This window comes from Neomonachus schauinslandi, chromosome 6 (genome assembly GCF_002201575.2).
Source record: "Neomonachus schauinslandi chromosome 6, ASM220157v2, whole genome shotgun sequence".
Taxonomy (NCBI): domain Eukaryota; kingdom Metazoa; phylum Chordata; class Mammalia; order Carnivora; family Phocidae; genus Neomonachus; species Neomonachus schauinslandi.
The window spans coordinates 10,993,279-11,019,463 of record NC_058408.1 but is presented as its reverse complement, the minus strand read 5'-3'; positions in this window follow the sequence as shown (position 1 = coordinate 11,019,463).

Here is a 26,185-nt window from a genome sequence, read left to right as displayed (position 1 = left end):
CTGATCCCACATCGGGGTCCCTGCTCGGCGGGGGGTCTGCTGCTCCCCCTGTTTGTGCCCTAGCTCTCCCCCCACTCTCTTGCAGAAATAAACAAAATCATAAAACAAAACAAAGCAAAACATCGTTGGTGTTGGAATTCAAGGATTTGGTCTGAAGAACCACTGGAGAGAGGGACTCCAAAGAGAAGCTGAGTGTGCTTTGGGACTGCCTGGCTGAGATTTTCCTGTTTGACTTTGATGGAAGTGCTGGACCAGTGCTCTCACAGACCCAGTGACTCGCGAAGCTTAGGAAATTCTCTACACAGCTTCCAGAAGCTACAAGCATTGTGCCCCTGAAAAAATGCATTACTTGCAATAATAGTTGCTTTGTGTTAAGAGCCTTGCCTACTGAACTCTGTGGAGTAGTTTGGCTCAGTTATACTTGAACCAGGCAACCACCTTTACCAAAATAGGAACCCGTGTTATCTTTTGCCCACATTTACACTGAACCTAAACCGTCTTTAATACGCTTCAAAATAGGGGTACCTGGGTGGCTCCGGCGGTTAAGCGTCTGTCTGCCTTTGGCCAGGTCATGATCCCAGGGTCCTGGGATTGAGCCCCACGTCAGGCTCTTTGCTAAGCAGGGAGTCTGCTTCTTCCTCTACCTCTGCTCACCACTCCACCTGCTTGTACTTTGTCTCTCTGTGTCAAATAAATAAAACCGAGACAGCTTGAAGGAGTCTGTGGAAAGCAACATTATCTAAGTCTAGAGAAATATCTGCGGGCTTATGTTGAGTCTGGATAACCTGAAACCAAATCATAGAATTTTAGAGTTTGGGACATTTGTAATGATTTATATCAACACTTTCCAATTTTAACCCCATTTTGTAGGTGCAAAAGCTGAGGATGATGAAGTGATTTGGCTATAGTCACACGTCTAGTTTCTGGAACAGCACAGATTAGAACCTGACCCTGAGGTTTAGTGCCATTTCCTCTACACAGTATCCTTAAACTCAGTTAGAAAAAGTGTACCTGTGAAGGAATTCAGTTAATGGGGTGGGAACTGAGGGAACCATTTTGGGTTAAGTGACTATGGCCAATACTGCAAGAGCTTGAGACTAAGCCCTGAGGCAATGACCATTTGAAATGGATCTGAGAGGAAAATTATTGCCATATCAGAAGCAATGTGGACAGCTTTATGTCAGTGACTGATTGGAACTAATGCTCATAAACATGTCTGACATTTTAGAACCTGTCAAAATCCCGTCAGGAATGTGGCCAGTGGACTCCTGACAAGGAGGAAGCAAATAGAATGACAAGGGCTGACATGAACTTTTTAGGGACTGATTTTTCAATAGAAGGAAAGAGATGATACTAGTGATGACATTTGGGATCTTTGTGTGTGTGTCTGGGCGGGTGGTGGTGGAGTATAATCATCATTCCACTTAATAATTTATCACTCTTATTATAAGTGAACAAATAACTTCACTTGCATTTATAAATGGTGGTGAGTCTGTGTCTAACCTCTGTAGGAAGTTTTCTGGTTCCTGCCAAGATGGTTCTCTCTTCCCAATTAATCCTGGAGAAAAGAATATAATTAAACACAAGAGAAACATGAATGCCAGAAAATAGTAAAATAAAAGGATAAAAGCAACCAACAAATTTTGAGAACTCCCCGAGGGAACAGAAGACCATTTGTACAGGTGCAGGTCAGTTGCAGACAGAGACCTCATGGTGTCCTGAGGTGGTTAGTGAAGATTTTCATATCTGCTCTTTTTCCCTCTGTCTTTCCCCTTCATTGAAGAGATGACTCTGGATAGTAGCCTAAGAGCAGAAAGCATTGCTGGGGGAGCAGTTCATGAGGGCAGATGCTAACTGACTCTTCTTTAACTCATCTAAACCAGGCAGAGTAGCTGGTATCCTCATGAAAGAATGAGTTCCCAGACCAAAATAACTAGATTTCTGAAGACTACGTAGATCCTCTGATATAGAAATATTGGAAGAGGTAGACTAAGAATTTAAAGTAAATGTGATGAAGATACTTGAGCCTGTGAGGGAATAAACATATTAGCTATGTAAGAAAAATAATAATAAAACAAAGTGGAAATAAATATAAAGTATGAATTTAAATGCATAAGTAGGAAGATAATACAACTGCAGAGTGAATTAATGAACTGGAAGAGTAAATTGAGAAATTGTTCTAGAAGTCAGCAGGAATGCATAAAAAAAAATAGAAAACAAACACATAAACAAATAAAAAAAGCTAATAGGTATGGCAAATCGGATACAAGTGCTACGATCTAGTAAAAGACACCCAGGAGAACAGAGAAGATATATGGAAGGAAATAATCTGAAGAAATACTGTGATAAATTACTCATACATAAAGAAGAAGGAAGAACTCAGTTTGAAAGGGCTAATAGATTGCCAAACATGGCATAAGAAGAAAACCCACACCAACACATACTATGATAATATCTAAGAACAGTAAGTACAAAGAAAACATTGTACAAGTTTCCTGAGAGAAAGTAAAGGTCATCTAAAATTAAGTAAGAATCAGATTGATATCAGACTTTTTAATGGCAATACTGGATGCAAGAAGACAATGAAGTAAGATTTTTGACTTTTTAAAAATTAATTAAAAAATTTTAAACATTTATTAAATTTAAATTTTAAAATATTTTGAAAATATTGAAAGGAAAATAACTTTGATGAGAGAGTTTAACGGCTAGCAAACTTGCCATTCAAATGTGAGGGGCAATATAAATGTCCCCAGGCATGTAAGGCCTCAGAGAGTTTGTCTTATGAAAGTACACATTGAGAATATTTTCTTGGAAAAGCATTCATTTCAGAAGAGAAATACATTCTGGAGATTGTGCAAGAGCTATGTTGAAAGCAAGAATGATAAAATATTGTGGGATCCTAAGCAGTAGTAATGGGATGTGGGGTGTGTATAACAGGACACCGAGGGACCTTGTGAGCTTGCCAGACCACTTTTCTATTTAGGGAGAAGATACAGATCTTGATAGGCTTTTTTTTTTTTTTTTTTTTCTGGGGGCTGAAAGTCTTAGACCCAGGACTCAGCAGGTTTGGTTTCTTCTGAGACCTCTCCCCTTGGCTTGTAGATGGCCAGCCTGTCCCTGTGTCCTCACATGGTTTTCCCTCTGTGTGCAATGTCCTTTTATAGGGACACCAGTCAGACTGGATTAGAGCCCACGGCAACGACGTCATTTTACCTTAATTACCTCTTAACAGACCGTATCTCCAACTACAGTCACATTCTGAGGTACTAGGCATTAGGAAAACAACATAGGATTTTGGGGGCACACAATTCAGGCTATACTACCAATATGCTTCCAGCACACACCCATAAGCAAACTAGCCAGTGATTATTCTGATTGTTTGGTATCAGGGCAATTATCAGGTGCTATATACTTTCAATATCACCTCTAGATATTGCAAGTTTCAGAAATAAATAAGGGTGAATAATTATGTGCGTAGGTGATGATCTATCACATAAGAACAAAAATAGAATGTATAGCTTTAAAACCAGAAGGAAAAATAAACTTGATCTATTCGGTAGAAAGCAGGAAGAAGAAAGAAAGGCTAAAAATGCAGGACATGGAAAATGTAAAATGAAAGCACAAATATAAGTAAACAAAACAAAACCCAATAATTATGTTAAATGTAAAAGGGTAAAACACACTTATTGACACTCTTTGATAGGGTTTTTAAAAGATACAGCAGTAAGATAAAAGGCACAAAAAGGTAAAAAATAAAATAAAAAAATACAAATGGAAAATAAGAATTGAAAGAAATCGGGAACAGACATCTTAATAACTGACAAGATAAAACAAAAAGGACCAAGAAGGATATCAGAGATTGTAAATAGAACAATAGGACAGAAAGATATAGGTATTTCGATCCATTATGGACCTAATAACACAGCTGTAAATAATATCAAGCACCAACTACCCGAATTTCGGGAAGAAATGGATAAATCATCAGGGGTGGCTAGAGATTTTTACACACCTCTCAAAAGCTCATAGATTAAGCACCTGTGTGCATGTGAACACAAACACACACACACAGCAGCAGCTGGATCAAAGACCTGAACAACACAATACAATAAATAAGCTCATGGTAAAATATAGAAATATGTATGTATGAATTTCTACATCCAACAGAGAATACGCATTAGTTATAAGCACACATGGGACATTTACAAAAATAAACTATAAATCAATTTCATTGCCTGAGTTCTCTGACCATAAGTTCTCTGAATTTTAGGTGTAATAAAATGAAACATTAATTACCAAAACAATATCAAAAACACGTCTCATGTATTTGGAAGCTAAATATTTCAAAACAATCCATGTGTTAAAAATGAAAACATTGTATGTCAAAATGCAGCTAAGCAGAAAAATCTATAGCTAAATTTTCAGCTCATGAATTTAGAGAAATAGCAGGGAGCAAACCCCGAAAAACAAGGATGGAAATGGTAAGGATAAAAGAAGAAATCAAGAAAATCAAGAACAGAACAATAGTGAAAATTAACAAAACCAATGCTGTTTATTTGAAAAGATTAATAAGGTAGACCTCTGATAAGATTAATGAAGAAAAAAAGAAGCAAATAAACAAGACACATACAGAAAAAGTGACATAACCATAGATACAACAGAGATTTGAAACAGAGACACTTAAGATCCTAGATGAGTTGAATAGATTCCTAGAAACCTATAAAATGCTAAAACTGTCACAAGTAAAGACTTGGATATACCAAATAAATAATAACTTGACATGATCTCAAATAATTATCTAAGACTGACAGAAATAAACAAAATAACAACAACAACAACAAAAAACCCTCAGGTTTCGATGAATAATAAGTTTTACCCAAATATCAAGGAATAGTAAGTTCTGTATTATACTAATTGTTAAAAAAAGGTACAGAAGGATCAAATATTCCCTAGATCACTTTTCACAGTTTTATTGAGGTATAATTTATACAGTATAAAACTGACCCACTGAAAACGTTCAATTTGATAATTTCTAACACATTTTTACAGTTTTGTAACTTTTGCTACAATTGCAATTCAGAACCAACTATATCACCCCAGAAGTTTCCTGTATGCCTGCAGTCAATCCCCACTCCAACCCCACTCCCAGGCAACCTCTGATTTGCTTTCTGTCTCTCAGGTTTTATCTTTTGTAGAAACTTCATGTAATATATGTACAATATGTAGCCTTCTTTATGTCCAGCTTTTTTCACTTACTGTAGTTTTTAAAAAATTTTTTATTGTTATGTTAATCACCATACATTACATCATTAGTTTTTGATGTAATGTTCCATGATTCATTGTTTGTGTATAACACCCAGTGCTCCATGCAGAACATGCCCTCTTTAATACCCATCACCAGGCTAACCCATCCCCCCACCCCCCTCCCCTCTAGAACCCTCAGTTTGTTTCTCAGAGTCCATCGTCTCTCATGGTTCGTCTCACTCTCCGATTTCCCTCCCTTCATTCTTCCCCCCCTGCTTCCTTCTTCTTTTTTTTTTTTTTTTTATCATATATTGTATTATTTGTTTCAGAGGTACAGATCTGTGATTCAACAGTCTTGCACAATTCACAGCGCTCACCATAGCACATACCCTCCCCAATGTCTATCACCCAGCCACCCCATCCCTCCCACTCCCCTCCCCACTCCAGCAGCCCTCAGTTTGTTTCCTGAGATTAAGAATTCCTCATATCAGTGAGGTCGTATGATACATGTCTTTCTCTGATTGACTTATTTCGCTCAGCACAACACCCTCCAGTTCCATCCATGTCGTTGCAAATGGCAAGATCTCATTCCTTTTGATGGCTGCATAATATTCCATTGTATATATATACCAGCTCTTCTTTATCCATTCATCTGTCGATGGACATCTTGGCTCTTTCCACAGTTTGGCTATTGTGGACATAGCTGCTATAAACATCAGGGTGCACGTAGGCCTTTGGATCCCTACATTTGTATCTTTGGGGTAAATATCCAGTAGTGCAATTGCTGGATCGTATGGTAGCTCTATTTTCAACTTTTTGAGGAACCTCCATAGTATTTTCCAGAGTGGCTGCACCAGCTTGAATTCCCACCAACAGTGTAGGAGGCTTCCCCTTTCTCTGCATCCCCGCCAACATCTGTCGTTTCCTGACTTGTTAATTTTAGCCATTCTGACTGGTGTGAGGTGGTATCTCATCGAGGTTTTGATTTGGATTTCCCTGATGCCGAGCGACGTTGAGCACTTTTTCATGTGTCTGTTGGCCATTTGGATGTCTTCTTTGGAAAAATGTCTGTTCATGTCTTCTGCCCATTTCTTGATTGGATCATTTGTTCTTTGGGTGTTGAGTTTGATGAGTTCTTTATAGATTTTGGATACTAGCCCTTTATCTGATAAGTCATTTGCAAATATCTTCTCCCATTCTGTCAGTTGTATTTTGGTTTTGTTGACTGTTTCTTTTGCTGTGCAAAAGCTTTTTATCTTGATGAAGTCCCAATAGTTCATTTTTGCCCTTGCTTCCCTTGCCTTTGGCGATGTTTCTAGGAAGAAGTTGCTGCGGCTGAGGTCGAAGAGGTTGCTGCCTGTGTTCTCCTTTAGGATTTTGATGGACTCTTGTCTCACATTTAGGTCTTTCAACCATTTGGAGTCTATTTTTGTGTGTGGTGTAAGGAAATGGTCCAGTTTCATTCTTCTGCATGTGGCTATCCAATTTTCCCAACAGCATTTGTTGAAGAGACTGTCTTTTTTCCACTGGACATTCTTTCCTGCTTTGTCGAAGATGAGTTGACCATAGAGTTGAGGGTCCATTTCTGGGCTCTCTATTCTGTTCCATTGATCTATGTGTCTGTCTTTGTGCCAGTACCATACTGTCTTGATGATGACAGCTTTGTAATAGAGCTTGAAGTCTGGAATTGTGATGCCACCAGCTTTGCTTTTCTTTTTCAACATCCCCCTGGCTATTCAGGGTCTTTTCTGGTTCCATACAAATTTTAGTATTATTGTTCTATTTCTTTGAAAAAAGTTGATGGTATTTTGGTAGGGATTGCATTGAATGTGTAGATTGATCTAGGTAGCATTGACATCTTCACAATATTTATTCTTCCAATCCATGAGCATGGAACGTTTTTCCATTTCTTTGTGTCTGCCTCAATTTTTTTCATGAGTATTTTATAGTTTTCTGAGTACAGATCCTTTGCCTCTTTTGTTAGATTTATTCCTAGGTATCTTATGGTTTTGGGTGCAATTGTAAATGGGATCGACTCCTTCATTTCTCTTTCTTCTGTCTTGTTGTTGGTGTATAGGAATACCACAGACATCTGTGCATTGATTTTATATCCTGCCACTTGACTGAATTCCTGTATGAGTTCTAGCAGTTTTGGGGTAGAGTCTTTTGGGTTTTCCACATAAAGTATCATATCATCTGCAAAGAGTGAGAGTTTGACTTCTTCTTTGCCTATTTGGATGCCTTTTATTACTTTTTGTTGTCTGATTGCTGTGGCTAGGACTTCTAATACTATGTTGAATAGCAGTGGTGACAGTGGACATCCCTGCCGCGTTCCTGACCTTAGGGGGAAAGCTCTCAGTTTTTCCCCATTGAGAATGATATTCGCTGTAGGTTTTTCATAGATGGCTTTTATGATATTGAGGTATGTACCCTGTATCCCTATACTCTGAAGAGTTTTGATCAAGAAAGGATGCTGTACTTTGTCAAATGCTTTTTCTGCATCTATTGAGAGGATATGGTTCTTGTTCTTTCTTTTGTTAATGTATTGTATCACGTTGATTGATTTGCGGATGTTGAACCAACCTTGCAGCCCAGGGATAAATCCCATTTGGTCGTGGTGAATAATCCTTTTAATGTACTGTTGGATCCTATTGATTAGTATTTTGGTGAGAATTTTTGCATCCATGTTCATCAAGGATATTGATCTGTAATTCTCCTTTTTGATGGGGTCTTTGTCTGGTTTGGGGATCAAGGTAATGGTGGCCTCATAAAATGAGTTTGGAAGTTTTCCTTCCATTTCTATTTTTTGGAACACTTTCAGAAGAATAGGTATTCTTCTTGAAATGTTTGGTAGAATTCCCCTGGGAAGCCATCTGGCCCTGGGTTCTTGTTTGTTGGGAGATTTTTGATGACTGCTTCAATTTCCTTAGTGGTTATAGGTCTGTTCAGGTTTTCTATTTCTTCCTGGTTCAGTTTTAGTAGTTGCTACATCTCTAGGTATGCATCCATTTCTTCCAGATCATCTAATTTGCTGGCATAGAATTGCTTATAATATGTTCTTATAATTGTTTGTATTTCTTGGGTTTTGGTTGTGATCTCTCCTCTTTCATTCATGATTTTGTTGATTTGGGTCCTTTCTCTTTTTTTTTTGATAAGTCCAGCCAGGGGTTCATCAATCTTGTTAATTCTTTCAAAGAACCAGCTCCTAGTTTCGTTGATCTGTTCTACTATTCTTTTGGTTTCTATTTCATTGATTTCTGCTCTGATCTTTATTATTTCTCTTCTCCTGCCAGGTTTAGGCTTTATTTGCTGTCCTTTCTCCAGCTCCTTTAGGTGTAGGGTTAGGTTGTGTATTTGAGACCTTTCTTGTTTCTTGAGAAAGGTTTGTATTGCTATATACTTTCCTCTTAGGACTGCCTTTGCTGTATCCCAAAGATTTCAAACAGTTGTGTTTTCATTTTCATTTGTTTCCATGAATTTTTTAAATTCTTCTTTAATTTCCTGGTTGACCCATTCATTCTTTAGTAGGATGCTCTTTAGCCTCCATGTATTTGAGTTCTTTCCGACTTTCCTCTTGTGATTGAGTTCTAGTTTCAAAGCATTGTGGTTTGAAAATATGCAGGGAATGGTCCCAGTCTTTTGGTACCGATTGAGACCTGATTTGTGACGTAGGATGTGATCTATTCTGGAGAATGTTCCACAGGCACTAGAGAAGAATGTGTATTCTGTTGCTTTGGGATGGAATGTTGTGAATATATCTGTGAAGCCCATTTGGTCCAGTGTGTCATTTAAAGTCTTTATTTCCTTGTTGATCTTTTGCTTAGATGACCTGTCTATTTCAGTGAGGGGGGTGTTAAAGTCCCCCACTATTATTGTATTGTTGTCAATGTGTTTCTTTACTTTTGTTATTAATTGCCTTATATAATTGGCTGCTCCCATGTTAGGGGCATAGATACTTACAATTGTTAGATCTTCTTGTTGGATAGACCCTTGTAGGATATAATGTCCTTCCTCATCTCTTATTACAGTCTTTGGTTTAAAATCTAATTTGTCTGATATAAGGATTGCCACCCCAGCTTTCTTTTGGTGTCCATTAGCATGATAGATGGGTTTCCACCCCCTCACTTTCAATCTGGGGGTGTCTTTGGGTCTAAAATGAGTCTCTTGCAGACATCATATCGATGGGTCTTGTTTTTTTTTTTTTTAAAGATTATTTATTTATTTATTTATTTATTTATTTGACAGAGAGAGACCCAGCGAGAGAGGGAACACAAGTAGGGGGAGTGGGAGAGGGAGAAGCAGGCTCCCCGCTGAGCAGGAAGCCCGATGTGGGGCTCGATCCCAGGACCCTGGGATCATGACCTGAGCCGAAGGCAGACGCTTAATGACTGAGCCACCCAGGTGCCCCGGGTCTTGTTTTTTAATCCAATCTGATAGACTGTGTCTTTTGATTGGGGCATTTAGCCCATTTACATTCAGGGTAACTATTGAAAGATAGGAATTTAGTGCCACTGTATTGCCTGTCAGGTGACTGTTACTGTATATTGTCTGTGTTCCTTTCTGGTCTATGTTGCTTTTAGGCTCTCTCTTTGCTTAGAGGACCCCTTTCAAGATTTCTTGTAGGGCTGGTTTGGTGTTTGCAAATTCCTTTAGTTTTTGTTTGTCCTGGAAGCTTTTTATCTCTCCTTCTATTTTCAATGACAGCCTAGCTGGATACAGTATTCTTGGCTGCATATTTTTCTCATTTAGTGCTCTGAATATATCCTGCCAGTCCTTTCTGGCCTGCCAGGTCTCTGTGGATAGGTCTGTTGCCAATCTAATGTTTCTACCATTGTAGGTTACAGATCTCTTGTCCCGAGCTGCTTTCAGGATTTTCTCTTTGTCTCTGAGACTTGTAAGTTTTACTATTAGATGTTGGGGTGTTGACCTATTTTTACTGATTTTAAGAAGGGTTCTCTGTGCCTCCTGGATTTTGATGCCTGTTTCCTTCCCCAAATTAGGGAAGTTCTCTGCTATAATTTGCTCCAATATACCTTCTGCCCCCCTCTCTTTCTTCTTCTTCTGGGATCCCAATTATTCTAATGTTGTTTCGTCTTATGGTATCGCTTATCTCTCGAATTCTGCCCTCATGATCCAGTAGTTGTTTATCTCTTTTTCTCAGCATCTTTATTTTCCATCATTTGGTCTTCTGTATCACTAATTCTCTCTTCTACTCATTTATCCTGGCAGTTAGAGCCCCCATTTTTGATTGCACCTCATTAATAGACTTTTTGATTTCGACTTGGTTAGATTTTAGTTATTTCTCCAGAAAGGGTTTCTCTAATAACTTCCCTGCTTTTTTCAAGTCCAGCTAGTATCTTTAAAATCATCATTCTGAACTCTAGTTCCGACATCGTACTAATATCTGTATTGCGTAGGTCCCTGGCAGTCGGTACTGCCTCTTGTTCTTTTTGTTGAGGTGATTTTTTCCATCTTGTCATTTTGTCCAGAAGAGAATAGATGAATGAGAGAACAAAATGCTAACAGGGTAACAACGTCCCCAGAAAATATACTCTAAACAAATCAGAAAAGACCTGAAACTGGGGGAAAAGAAAGGGAAAGAAAGAAAAAAGGAAAAGAAAAAAAAGAAAAAGAAAAAGATAAAAACAAACCAAAACAGAACAAAACAAAAAAACAGAATATGATCAAATATGATCAGGCTGGTGCATAGACCAGTGCCACACACTAGATTTTGGGTGTATTTTGATCTGTTATAAGAAAGTGCCTCCCAAAATTTTAAAGAAAGAAAAACTTATATATGTACAAAAATAAGGGTTAATACGATGAAGGGATGGAATATGACTGTAAAGATGAAAATTATAAAAAATTTTATAAAAAGAATTGATAAGATAAGAAGTTGTTTGAAAAAAGAAAGAAGAGGATTTAGCAAAAAACAAAGAAATGTGATCAGGCAGGAGACTAGAGCAAAGCCATACACTAGAGATTTAGGGTATATTTTGATCCGTTAGAAGAAAGTGTATCTCAAAATTTTAAAGAGAGAACAAGTTATATATATATATGCCAAAAATAAGGGTAAGTACTATGAAGGGATAGAATATGAGTCTAAAAATGAAAAATAAAAATGTTTTTTAAAAAAGGGATTGATAAGATGTTGGTTGAAAAAGGGAAAAAGAAAAATTCAAAAAAAAAAAAACAGTTAAAAAAATTAACTTTGAAAGACTACAGAATCTTGGTAAAAAAAGCCATGGATTCTATGTGCTGTATTCCCCTAGCGCCGGAGTTCTGGTGTTCTCATTGATCGGTAAACTTGGGTCTTGGTGGGCTTCTTGCTGATCTTCTGGGGGAGGGGCCTGTTGCCATGGTTCCCAAATGTCTTTGCCGGAGGTGGAATTGCCCCGCCCTTGCCCGGTCTGGGCTAAGTCATCTGCTTGGGTTTGCTCTCAGGAGCTTTTGTTCCCTGCAAGCTTTCCGTACAGCTTTGGAGGCCGAGAGTGAAAATGGCGGCCTCCCAATCTCCGCCCCAGAGGAGCCGAGAACTCGGGGCCCCGCTTCTCAGTGCGCCCCCAGAGAAAAGCAGTCAGTCACTCACATCTCCCCAGTCTCTGGCCACACTCCGTGCTCACCCGGCCTGTGACCGAGCATTTCTATGTCTGGCACACAACCCTGTATGGAGTCTCCAAACCCAGCAGATCCCTGTGGTGTGCTCCCGCGCCACTCCTCCTGGGGGAGGAAGGGGAATCTCCCCGGATCTGTCACTTGTTGGGTCCCTGCTGGAGGAGCAGTGGCCCCGACTGTGCCGCGGATCACGGTTTATGGCAACCCCAAGCTGAGAGCCCACGCCTCGTCTCCGTCTCTGCAGCCGGCTTCCCCGTTCCGATACCTGGGAGCTCTGCTGCACTCAGGCGCCCCCAGTCCTTCTGTGACCCCGAGGGTGCTGAGACCACCCTGTCCCGTGAGGGTTCCACCCCTGCTTAGCCACTGGAGCGACGTCCCTCAGCGGAGCCGACTTCTAAAAGTTCTGATTTTGTGCTCCACGGCTCTATCACTTGCCAGAAGCGGCCGACGGAGGCCCCTCCCGCCGTCTATCCTCCCGAATATTGCCTTGGATTCACTTCTCCACACGTCCTACCTTCCAGTAAGTGGTCGCTTTTCTGTTCAGAGTTGTTGCTATTCTTTTCTTTGATCTCCTGTTGAGTTCGTAGGTGTTCAAAATGGTTTGATCCCTATCCAGCTGAATTCCTGGGACCAGACGAAATCCAGGTCTCCTGCTCCTCTGCCATCTTGCTCCACCCCCCACTTACTGTAATGTTTTTGAAGTTCATTTATATCGTTACTTGTATCACTCATACATTCCTTTTTATTGCTGAATAGTCTCGCTATAGGTTATATTCATTTCCTAGGGCTGATATAACAAATCACATGTGGTTTAAACAACAGAAATTTATTATTTCATGTTCTGGAGGGTAGAAGTCTGAAATCAAGATGTTGGTAAGGCCATGCTCTCTCTCTGAAGGCTTAAAGGGAGAATCCTTCCTTTCCTTCCTGGCTGCATATGGGTGCCGGCAATCCTAGGCATTCCTTGGTTTGTGGCAGCATAACCCCAATCAGTTTCCATGACCATCTTCCCTGTGTGTTTGCCTCCAAATTTCTCTCTTTTTATAAGGATGTCCATCATTGGATTAGGGCCCATCCTATTCAAGGGTGACCTCTTCTTACCTGATCATCTGCAGAGAACCTACTTCCAAATAAGGTCATATTCACCAGTTCAGGATGGACATGAATCATGAATTTGGGGGGAAACTATTGAGCCCAGGACCTAGGCATATACTACATTTTTGTTCATCCATTCACTACTTGCTGAATGTTTGGGTTATTTCCAGCTTTGGTTATTACAAATATTCTCATAGAAAACTTTGTTTGGACGTATGGCTTCATTTCTCTTGAGTAGATATCTAAGAGAGGATTTGTTGACTCATATGATAAGTATGTATTTAACTTTTTAGGAAATATTCATATATTCTATTTCTACACACGATTGTCATATTTGGTATTATCATTCTTTTTTGATACAGTATAAAATCATATTTTATTTTATTTGCAGTGCCCTGCTGATTAATGGTCTTGAGCTGCTTTACATGTGCCATTAACTATTCATATATATATTCTCTGATAAAATATCTACTCAAATATTTGACAGTTTTAAAATTAGTATCTTTATTAAATTGAAATTTTTCTTTATATAGTCTAGACACAAGTCTTTTATGAGATATGTGATTTGCAAATATTCTCTTTCATTCCATGATTTTTCTCATTTTCTTAATGGTTATTTTGAAGAATGAAACTTTAAAATTTTGATGAAGTCAAAATTATTTATTATTTATTTATTTATTGTTTCGACTTCATCAAAATTATCATTTTTTTATGGCTCATGGTTTTGGTATCGTAGCTAAGAACTTTTTGCCTAACATAAGATCACAGAGATTTTCTCCTATGTTTTCTTCTAGAAGTTTTATAATTTGAGCTGTTATATCTAGGACTATGATCCGTTTGAGTTTATTTATTTATTTTTTTGTATGGTTTGAAGTAAGAGATTAAAGTTCTTTTTCTTACATGTGGATATTCAATTGTTCCAGCACTGGTTATTGAATAGCCTATTCTCACCTCATTAAATTGCCTTGGTGCCTTGATAAAAAATCAGTTGACTATAAATTAAAGGTTTATTTTTGTGTCATTGATGTATATATCTATCTTTATAGCATACCATACTGTCTAGACTACTGCAGCTTTATTGTCTTTCAAAATATGATTGATATACCTTGAGATAGGAGTGTGGGTGAGGAAGTTGTAAGTAAGGGGATGGAAGGAATGGCTGGGGGTTGCCCTCTCTTTTTCTCTCCCTGAACTCCATTAATCTACCCACAAAAGACCAGGACTTAGACTGACCCAGGATTTATCCTGGACTGCTGATAAACTGGCATGGGGCTTAGAGTAAGGAAAAGGGAATCTTTGGTGGCAGTAAGTCAAGAAGAGACATGAGGATGGGGCACCTGGTATGGGAGAGGGTGTTTTTCCCATGTTAGAAAGGATCAGAAGACCACATCTCCATGGAAACATGCTAGGACAGTGTTGGAGAGCACCAGTTGTGATAGAGGGAATATTTACCATCATATTTAACCACGTAAGATATAGCACCATGCCCATGAGATTCAACCTTATCTCCAATATGGTTTACAAAATTGGGAAAAAAAATCTTTCACAGACACAGCCTGTGCTATGTTGTTGATCACAGTGGAGATCAGCTGAGAAGGTACGAATGGGGTCCTACAACTCTATTGCCAATAGTCAAAAAGCAAATCTTTGTCCTACTGTTAAAGGTCCATGGTCTCCTCCTTCCGCCCTCCACCTCTTCCTCTAGTTTCCTTCCTTCCTGCCTACCTGCCAATCTTATTCCACAGAAGATCTGAGTTAGTTATTGAAGGAAACACGTGCTTTTCATTCCCTGATACTGGTGGCTACCAACGGGTTTTTCAGTACTTAGAATACCCATCAGTGGGGATGAGTTCTAATGTCCTCTCCTTGCTGGGTCCTTTTGTCAGACAAGGATTTTGGAGTACGGTCTCCTAAAAGTGCTTCAGATACTTCATGATGGGCTTTTTCTACTCAAGTCACCACCTGCTCTACAAGGAGAGTGGTTATCCATTTAGTTTCCTAACTTGCTTGTACTCCAATTTGTTACAGAGGCAGAGCCCCTGGAAATCATGGAAACCTTGATGAGACTCCAAACTTTCTATGGAACAGTGTCTGATAACATGTTTATTTTGTTTTTTATTTATATATTATAAATATATAAATATAAATATGTTCATTTATTTCCACGGTGTGACTGAAGAGCAGTCTTAACAGCAGACGATGTGACTATCACATATGCATGTAGGATAAAATTACAATCATAAGCACAAATTTCACCAAGTGAACAAGCTGTTGAACTAACTGAAATTTTCTGCACACTTTTTGTGGGGAACTCTCAGCAGTGTTTGGTTAAATAAATAATAAAGGATAACCTATGTTGGTTGTTACATTCTATGCTACACACTGTGCTAAGTACTTCCTGTGTATGATTTAGTTTAATATTCTCGCCAATCTTGTGAAGTAGGTTTATTACTCCCACTTTACAAATGAAACAATGGAGGCTTATAAAGTTGGTGTAACCGGTCCAAGATGACAGAGCTAGGGTGTCAGAACTGATATTTGAAATCTCGTCCACCACACAACGAAGCTGAGTTCTTGACCATAATGGTTTGTGATGTCATTGGATGAAGGCAGCGATCCATGTTTTACTTCGTGGGAAACAGACAAATTGAAGTGGTCTAGTGGATTTTTCAGCGAGCGTCTTTATTCCTTGTCCTCTCTGTCAGTCTACATGGAAGGAATCGAAGGTATTTAAAGATAACTTAGGGAGCTACGTCTGGAAAAATTTCTTTCAAGATGACCAGATCTATCATCTTGAGCAAATCGTTTTTAGAAAATATCTGACTTCTGAGAATCCTTTATGAAAATGTGTGTTGCCTCTAAATTCTCTGACCATATAAACTTTTGATTGCTGCTGGGAAGGACAGAGAGTCAGGGAAGACGGTCATTTGTCCCTTCTTTGAGTGTCTTTCATTCTCTTGGTGGTCACCGGAGGCCACAGGGAGACCCGGTTGACCTGTAGGCAAGCTGCTTCTAGACAAGGGCATCACTCCCAGGATTTTGTCCTTGCAGAAACAGACGACGTTGCTGTATCTGCCACAAGAATGTGGCTCTAGTGTCTCTCTTTTTAGGGTTCCCTCGATTTCAAATAAGTGTAATTTTCAAACCTGCATTCCAAAAGAATTTTTTTTCAGGAATGCTTTTGTATTTAACACCTCCGTGAACTCTGTGACCATACACACTCATCGGGAAGGTCTATGCAGAGGTGACTCAGCAGGCTGCCAGATTCAGCCTCTGAACCCTAGCATTTCTGCATTATAAAAGCTCTTCTTCCCTGACAGCTGGAATTAAATATTCAGAGGCATTTGGCTTAGACTGGAATTGCTTAGTCAAGCCTTAGTCACCTCTCCACACACGGAATCTCTAACCCAGGAAAGGATGTTTGTTGGAAACCAGGAAATCAACCTGAGGGACTTTAGTCCTGATGTGCCAAGTAAGAGCTAGGTTCTGTTAGCTGTCTTGAGGAGAGCATGAGCTTGCTGTGGTGTTGGCTCAACAAAGGCTGTTGTTGGAGTGTTCTCAACAGGCGTTTTTCCATGCGGTAAGGTCCTCTTATAGGTAATGTCCCGAGTAAACTGTTCTTGAGATTAATTGTCAAGTCCAAACATACAATGATATTTGGTCTCCATCATGGTCACTATATGTAGTTTCTGTACATGTGTGGGCTCAGTCTCTTAAAGCATTGATTTAAGATTTAAAAATTTACCGAGCTTAACCAGTATTTGCTATTTTTGTCTGCTCAGTACCTCTATTACTTTTTTGGGTAACTCCTCTCACCTGGTTCTAGCAGTCAGGAGCAGGTTTATTATAGCTATGCCCCATCCCAGACCCGGCCAAGCTGGGGGCAATAATCCAGACTGGGCCAATCATGGTGGCCAGTCAAGGAGAAGACTGTGACTCAAGCAGGGCCAGATTACTACCCTGGATTAACAAAGAGAAGTGCACTTTCTACTAAGAGGATATGAATCTAGGGCTAGATATAGCCATTTATTCTGCAGCATAGTGCCTGTCTACGGAGAGAAACCAACATATAAAAGGAAGAAGCAGCAGATGGTAGAGTGAGATAAAGTCTTGACTACATGGTTTAGGTCCCAGAAGACATGCCTAAAATTTTCCCAGGTCCATAAACCCAATTCCACTTTCTGTTTAATCAAGTTTGACTTTAGTTTCTGTTACTTAATAAGCAAAAGTGCCATTATTAATACACTGTATCTACTATGTACCAGGTACAGTTCAGCTAAAGGAGAGACAATGATGAATAAGACATTCTAGTATCATAACTAGCAAAACTGAAATATAGATGAAAGACTATGGAAAAATAGTGGAGAAAGAGTTTGTGCTTTATAGTTATTGAGAGTTTTTGAACACAGAAGCTAAATGGCACGATCTGTGTTTACACTCTGGGTGACCAAAATGTGTTAAGGCCGTCGGACCAAAGTGAGATTCTGGTCCTTGACAGCCAGATCTGTCAATATGGAGGGATTCCTGTGGTGGTAGCATTATTTTGGCTAGGTATGTTTTGAATTCATGTCCCAGTTCTGTTTCTTAACATAGCATTCATATAAGTTTATAATAATCTTTTTTTTTTTTTTTTTAGCCCTCACCTATCCAGACTTTGTATCTAAGAATTTAAATTCTATACTCAAGTAAGAACTGCTTTTCTTCCTGAGCATTTTATTTGCTTCTGTCTGTTGATTTCTAGCTATGTAGTGTATTTCTTGAGGCTTGATGATAGGCCCAGGCTAATCACCAAATGAAATACTATTATCAAGAACATTGAAAACAGCGACTACATTTTGCTGATTTTTTGTGTAAGAGCACTAACTGTGCTTTCTAATGTGTTACAAGTTCCCAATGTGTTACTTTGCCATTGCTGCTGTAATAAATTACCAGAAATTTAATGGCTTAAGACAACAGAAATGTGTTATTTTTTAGTTCTGCAGGTCAGAAGTCAAAAGTCAGTGTCACAGGGCTAAAGTTAAGGTGTTAGCAGGGCTGGATCTTTGTGGAGGCTCTAGGGGACAATCAGTTTCTTCACCTTTTTGAACTTTTAGAAGCTACCTGCATTCCTTGGCTCCCTGCATTCTTTGGCTCTTGGCTCCTTCCTCGATGTTCAAAGCCAGCAGCCAGTATGTTCCATCTCTGTATGACCTCTGTGTTCATTGGCATATATCTGTACCTGCCTCTGACTCTCCTGCTGCTCTCTTACTGGCTAGGACCCCTGTGGTTATATTAGGCTCACCTAGGCAACCCAGGATAATCTCCGCATCTCAAGGTCTTTAACTTAATTACATTTACAATGTCCTTTTTGCTATGTTAGGTTATATATTCACAGGTTTTAGATTAAGACATGGACATTGTTGGTAGGGGGGGGATTATTGTTAACCATGAAAAATATCCTATTGGATGATTTATTTTAATATGAGTTGATGTATAACTGATGGGTTATTAACTAGGAGTTACTAAGATGGGCTTCCTGATCTTAATGTTCATTAAAATGTTCACAGAGCCATTTCACTCTTTATTATAGTGGTGGAGGTGGCCTGCATGAGTTAAAGATCCAAATTTGAGGTAAGGATGTAGTAGTAAACTTGCTTTTAGCAAATAACCACATTAAAAATTATAACCTCTAGTTTTAAGTAATTGTTAAGAAATTATAAGATGTCCACCTCAAAATTTGTAAACCTCTATTGTTTCATGTACCATGATCGTATGTCCTGGTTTTCAGGGCACAGCCCCGATTTTGATAATATGTTAAATGATTACCCTATTCATACCCTGATAGGTCAAATCCCATAAGGTAGTTTTGAAAATAGTCTTCCCTAATCACAAAACTGTGAGATTTAGTCATGCTAATGAGCCCAATCATTTTCTTCTGTTGTAGTTCCTTCGTTTAATTCAGGGGAGTCTAAAATCCTACGTTAAGTTTTCACACAATTACCATGTCTCATGAAAAACTAGGTGGAAATACACTGGAAGGAGAGTTTGAGTCCTGGTTGCTTTTATAAATTAACATCAGCAAATACCAAGGGGTCACTCTCAATATTAGAGGGTGGAGCAAGCAACTTTGCTTTACAAAATAGGTGTATAACTCAAAATTAGCATGCAATTTACATGTCATAAATCAGAGATTTTAAAAAACACCAGAAGATTTTCATTGTAAAAGGAGTAACGAACCCTTCATGGTTTTGATTGTGTTGGGATTTTCCTAAACTAGGTCCTGGATACATTTCTATTCATTCGGATATTTATTCAGTGCCTACTCTGTTGTGGCCATCCTTTTGGGTGCCAAGAAAGAAATCTGGGACAGAATATTTTGCATGATGTAATATTGTAGCTTCCTCTGGAATGTTATTGGTATAATTGATGAAAATGCTTTGGCACTGTTGACTCTCCCAGCTGACCATGAATTAGGAGCTGAATAATCACATATTTATTTTAAATAAGTATCTAGTTAGGAGCTAACTAATCAGATACTTCTTTTAAATAAGTAGTCAGATATTTATTTATGTTTCATTCTTTTCTCTCTAAGAGAGATATATTTGAATGGAATTTTGGGGAAAATTTCTTTCCTTGGGGAAAATTTGGGAAAACCCTGATGCATGTGGTCAACTTGTTGGGGAAGCTGTCTTAACAACAGAAAGAGGACAGTTTAGTCCTCAAGGAGCACATGGTCTAGTTGTGAGGGACAGATGTGTGAACTTGTGATTGAAAATCAGAGCAATATAAAAATTATGCTGGCTGTCCACCCAGGGTGTCCTAGGAGCACAGAGGCTGGGGTTCAAAATCTGACATACAGATCTTCTAAGTATTTCTGGAGGAAGCAATGCCCTCCCTGAGTATGGGAAGATAAATGTGAACTGGTCAGGTGAAGATGGTGGGAGGGGCATCCCATGCAAAAGACCATATATTCTAATTCAATGAAGTAAGAAACAGTATGGCTTGCATTTCTGTGTGGCTGAGCAAAGGTGTATAAACAGAGAGATAAGAGATTGGGACAAAGAGGTCTTGAAGAGCCTCACACAGCTAACTAAGGAATTCAGCTTTCCAGAAAAGCTGGGGAATTGGCTCATTTGGAGAATGTCCAATATAGGGAAGTGATTTTATCACATTTGTATTTTAAGAGATTGTCACATGAGCTCAATGGATAATGGATGGAGACTGATAATAGATAGAAACATGAGATCTTCAGTTCAGCTGAGGGTCTGGCTGGGAGGTGAGGAGAATCTAAACCAGGGCAGCGGTAGTGGGGATAGAAAGGAAAAAAGGATATTTCATGTTGGGTAAAATACACAATCATATAGCAATTTGATTTTTGTATGGTAGAAAAGTGGTTATTATTTATTTAGAAAGAAGATCATTTATAAAAATCATCTCTGATCATAAAAAAAGGTTATTTTCAAAGTGAAAAAGCATCTGTCTTCTAATGTCTGATGTCAATGGCATCTCTATGGTGCTGGTACAGGAGATCAGACTCTCACTAGCACACCACAGGGAATGTGGTGTTATTCAGTAAATCTTTGAAATTTCAATTTGGGTAAGAAACATACAGTTTAGCTGTGTTTTGGTCAGTTCTCTGGATATGGCCATACACGGAGCTTTCTTGTGACAGGGGAGATATGTTATCCTAGAAAGAGTAAGGCCTAAGAATGAGAAGACCCTGGTGGTGGTCCTTTCCTAGCTTCCCTATGAGATTGATCCCAGACATTCTGAGATTCTGTTTCCCCAACCATTCAAAAAGGGATTATGATACCTGTCCTGGGCCTCACAAGGCTCTTAGGAGAGTAAACATAAGCCAACAAACAAACAAACAAAAAATGGCTTCGAATATTATCAGGTGTTAGATTGGGAGGCGGTGTGCTATTGAAAGATGATGGGCTTTGACTTCGTTAGATATGGGTTCAAGTCCCAGCTGGAAAAAACAAAGGGGCAAATTGCTTATCCCCTCTGAGTTGTAGTTTCATCTGTATAATGGATATAAATAGCATCCATTTCAAGGCTTGCATGAAGTAACACGTGTAGAAGAAGTCCAATCGATACTCCTTTTCTCTTCCTTTGCAGGAAGAAGTGGCGCTTGAGAACTTGGTTCTTTTCCTACTGGCCTAGGCATCTAGGTGTTCTCTCAGAGTGAGGAGGGTGAGGTGGGTAGAGACCTCGCTGCTGCCCTTCATGCCTGCCAGGCTGAGGAAGACAGATGCTCTCGGATGTTCCCTGGGCCACCTCTTTTAGGCTCTCCTATCTGCTTTGGTCCTTGAGGGAAAACATCTGCCGCTCTTACTGCAGCTTCTCCATTGTCATTTGTCTTCTAATTTGCTTCTGTTTATTTGAAATTTTCACAGATCATTTTAGTAGCCTCCCACTTGACTTCTCCTATCACCTCCTGTCCCCAGTTTGCTCTTCACTTCTCCTATTTTGTTTTCATGTCTACATCATTTATCTTCTTATCAGGTGTTTTGTTTGGGTAGAGATTTTGACATGTGTCTTATCTGTTGCTTCCATCTTGGATTCACCAGCTTTGCCCAATGAAAACTTTTCAGGCAGAGGGCATGGCTTCCTTTTATTGTATTTTTCTTTCCTTTACCAATCACCCCATTTCTTCTCTGGCCCTACACCAGATTTTCCCCTCACTTCTAGGTTAAATGCTGTCATCTGCCCTTAATGCCATCTCCAGAATGTACTCTGGCTTCCTCTCAGGACATCTTTGCTCTCTTTGGCTCTCCACCACCACGAGCCCACAGGGCCTCACTCTCTGTGCTCCTGTGAGGCATTTACACCTCACAACCATTGCAGGGGGCCCTGTGCCTTTCTCTGGGGACCACAGGTGGGTATCGCCATGGAGATTTCTTAGAGAGTAGTGCCTCAGGGAGAGAGGAGCCACAGAAAGAGTAGGACCTCACACATTTAAATATGATAACACATATGGAGCACTTTACAGTGGTTGTCATGAGTTAAGTGTTTAATAATTAGTACTGCTCAGTACTGGTTGATTATGGATGGCATTTTGGGAGGTCGGGTTAGGGATACCTCGCAACATTTGGAGATCGTGAACCTTAATACCACGCTGATCTAGTCACATGACATTTCATGCTCAACTGTAGGAACAGAGAAAGAAATATGACTTTGATGTTAGAAGTTGAAAAAGGAATGTTTGGCCCACTGTGATTATCAACCAGTTTGGGGCAGAATCACCCCCTCAACTCTTGGAAGACCTGGTTACCAGTTTTCTGCCTGCTTGTAAACCACCCTTTTCCCTTATTATTTTAGCTCAAGTATACACTCATATTCTACTTCCATTTTTTAGAAAGTTCACTGACCAGCTTGTAGTTGATCTAAAACTATTAGCACTAGTGCTATTTCCCCCTGCTGTGTTTACATGGCATTTCTTCCTTTCCTGTTTAAATTCATGTGTTTATTGTAGCGCTTCTCATGGGCAGACTTGTGTTACAGTTTCTTGTGTATGATCTGTCCTTTCTGAGGGACTGTGAGTTTCTGGAAATTAGGAATCATGTTTGGGTCTTTGCATTTCCCACAGAACTAACATAGCACCTCATATATAGCAGGCACTCTTTCACATTAAATAAACTAAAACAAATAGTCTGTGCCATGATTAAGGGCCAAATGTCAACTCATGTCCAACATAAAGAAATAATTCACAATTTTACAGATTGTCGGTAGAAAAGTTGTTGACAAAAGCTTCTGCAGATGTACTAGCACCAGTTTGTACGGACCCAAGAGTGCACATCATTAAATCTGCAGGAATTTTTTTGAGCTAGTTGGTAAGCCATTGGGAACTTGAAACTGGCTTTGCTGGGAATATTTACCCCATGGAAATCAGCACGCACTACAGATCAAGGCTATTTTTTTCTTTTGAGAGCGTTTTCCAGCCGTCCATGGCTATCTTCGAGATTATCTTGAACAGCCAAACTTTGCAATAGGAAGCTAAACAGAAGTGCAGTCCACGAATTGTCAGTGGGGCAATTAGTTTTCTAAATAGTGGGGGGTGAGGGCAAGTGGGGACAACAGGCTTATAGTGCCGTCATGAAGAACAGCTCAGCTCTTCCTCAAAAACAAAAACAAAACCAGACCACAGCCGAAGAAAGCAAGGTAGCTCCTCACAGGCAATTTCTCAAAATGGCAAAGCTAGTTCAGGGTATTTGCGGCACTGAGATCCGTCTTGTAATCTATTCTAGTGGCTCTTGATATTTAAAAATATTTTCTTTCCCTGGCATAGACATTATTAAGCCTTTGGCAGTATTAAGGAGCACTTTTAAAAAATACTGTGTTAGAAGAAGAGTTTAGAAAATCTATTTGGGGTTATGCAAAGCATATTTAGCACATATCAAAATAAAATGGGGAAATTAAAAACCACTTTTCGCTTTGTAATTTCTAGCAGAGTTAATGATGCAACATATGAGTGATTCCTCAGTGACCCTTATCTGCAAGACTGCAAACGTCTTTCATGTTATTGTGCCTGCTTATTCATTAACAACATCTTCACAGAACCTTGTGGTCATGAAATTCTTCAAACAATGGTAGTCTGAAGTAGAAATACTAGTCAAGTCCATATACTATGGTGAGGCAGTTCCAAAAGAATGATTATAAAGTTATTTTAAGATGATTTTGAAAATGAATCAAAATATCTCTCACAAGGTATCAGAGTTGTATAAACTGAATATAGTAAAATATTGTTGGGCTCAGTTTTACTTAAAAAAGCCTTTAAGATGTTGAAACTACAAAATAAATCACACAAGGCAGCTTAAAGATATTCCATGATGTGTAAACATGGTATTTTTGGCTAAAAGACTTCTGGCATCTTACGACTGGTGTGTGAAGTCCACTAAAGACTTCTGGGAAAGCTGGAGTTACCGCACTGATTTGGGAAGCTGAAGTAGTGTAGCTCACATATCCAACTAGTCTTGCCTGTTGAAAAGCACCAGGCAAGGACCCTCAATCACCTAGTGGAGTGATCTCTGGAGATCTTTTTCCCACTTCCCACAAGAGCTCCTTGCTTTTCAGCAGTCCACTGTGTGCATAAAATTAACAACATGCTACAGTGGCTTCTTATATCATAAATGGAGCCCCTTAAAGTGATATTCCTTCCCACGCTTTTGCAGCCTTCCAGTGGGAATTACTACTGGACTTCACTTATTTGAACAGAAGGTGTGAGTTTAAAGGCATGAACAAACACACCGGCAATATATTAGCTGTCTTTAGTGATGTACGGATGGATGCTTGAGTGACTCATGGGTTGAGTCTGGCCTCAGAAACCTATTTTTCTAAATGCTAAATCTTCATGGAAACCTACCTGGGGAGACTGAAAGTGTTCTGAACAGCTATCTCCATTGAATTTTTTGGCTGAGCTTTTCATTTTTCACCTGGTTGTTTTAGTGCAATGTAGATCCAGCCATCATCACCGTCTTCGGTGAGGAGCTGTAGAGCAAACTTCTGTGACTAGCCACAGGTAGAATCAACTATTCCTTACTATTGAGATGCTTTAAATAACGAAACAGAGAGACATCCAAAGGAAAAGTTGAAGCTATTTGAACTGCTAGTTGAAGACCAACTGAGAATGACCATGATGGTGGTGGTGATAAACATTTATTGAGTGTTTATAGCTGCCAGACAGTAAATCATTTAAGCACACAAAATCCGATGAGATAGGCACCATTTTTATGCCCATTTTACACATGAAGGAACTGAGGCAAAATGGAAGCAACATACCCTTGGTCACAGAGCTAGGAACTGATGTATGCTGGATTTTAATCCCAGGAGTCTGACTCCAGAGCTGACTTTTTTTTTTTTTTTTAAGATTTATTTATTTATTTGCTAGAGAGAGAGAGAGGGCACTTGCATGAGTGGGAGGGGCAGAGGGAGAGGAAGAGAAAATCTCAAACTCCACACTGAGCAGGGAGCACCAACGCAGGGCTCGATCTCGTGATCCTGAGATCATGATCTGAGCCAAAACCAAGAGTTGGTCGCTTAATTGACTGTGCCACCCAGGAGCTCCCAGAGCTGACTTCTTAACTATTACCCTTAAATACCCAAAATGATCTTCCACTATGGGGCACCCAGGAATGACAGGGACAGCGTCTGAGATAGTATGTGCATGTCCTCAAAAAGACAGGCCTAACCTATGGCCTAATTTCCTATTTTTCCATGGCTTCTATATTTTACTCAACTTCATACAGGCAAGGTCAATCGTATAAAAAATATTTTATATTTGCTTGATTTTTGCAATAAGCTTAGGGTGTCCATACTTAACGAATAAATATACAGGATGCCCATATAAATTTGAATTTCAGAGAAACAAAAAAATACTTTTTAAAAGTGTAAGTATATCCCAAATATTGCATGGTACCTATTTATATGAAAAAATTATTTTTTTGTTCATCTGAAATTCCAATTTAGCTGGGCATCTTGTATTTTATTTGGCAACCCCAAGTAAGCTGAGCTTCAAACCTGAATGCCAACACCATGAAAATCACTATTTCATCTCTTGGAGATGGTAGGGAGAAAAACCCCAACAAACTTGCCTTAGGTTTGTCAGGTTGGAGATGAAATGCTGGTCAAATTTGTCTTGGGATGGAGTTAAACAGATGAGACGTGGCATTTCTATCAATCACAGCTACGTTCCCTGGTGTTCTTGGAGTTGTGTTGAGAATGAGGAGGTGTGTCTCCAGCCCAGATTATTTTACTTTGATAGCTGCACAGCACCGCAAACCCATCACGTAGATTAAAATAAAATCCCTAAATGTTGTTTTAATGATGTGAGCCCCACATTGCAAATGGTCTTCTTTGCTGTGGCCTCTAAAATAAAGTAATCGACCCTGACGCCATTCAGCGTGGGACACATAACTCAAGTCACGGTCAATTATCTTCTGGTGGACTTTAACACAGTGGGAGCCATTGTCCACGTAATGACTGTGGGGCTTGCAGGGCCCACGTAACTGCAAGGGGCCTCTCGAGTGCCTCACCTGTGATTAAAGGGCCAGGCCTCATTCATCTTTGCCTGCCTGGCCCTTAGCACTGTGTCTGGCACATTTATATTTACAACAGACGCTTACTGAGTGCCCACTTTGTCCTGGATGCAAGGGTCACAGGAGGCAATGCCTTAAGTCCTGGCCCTGTTCTTACGGAGTTTACAGTCTGGAGAAGGTGTTCAATCAATAAGTGGAAGAATACTTAATACAGAGAT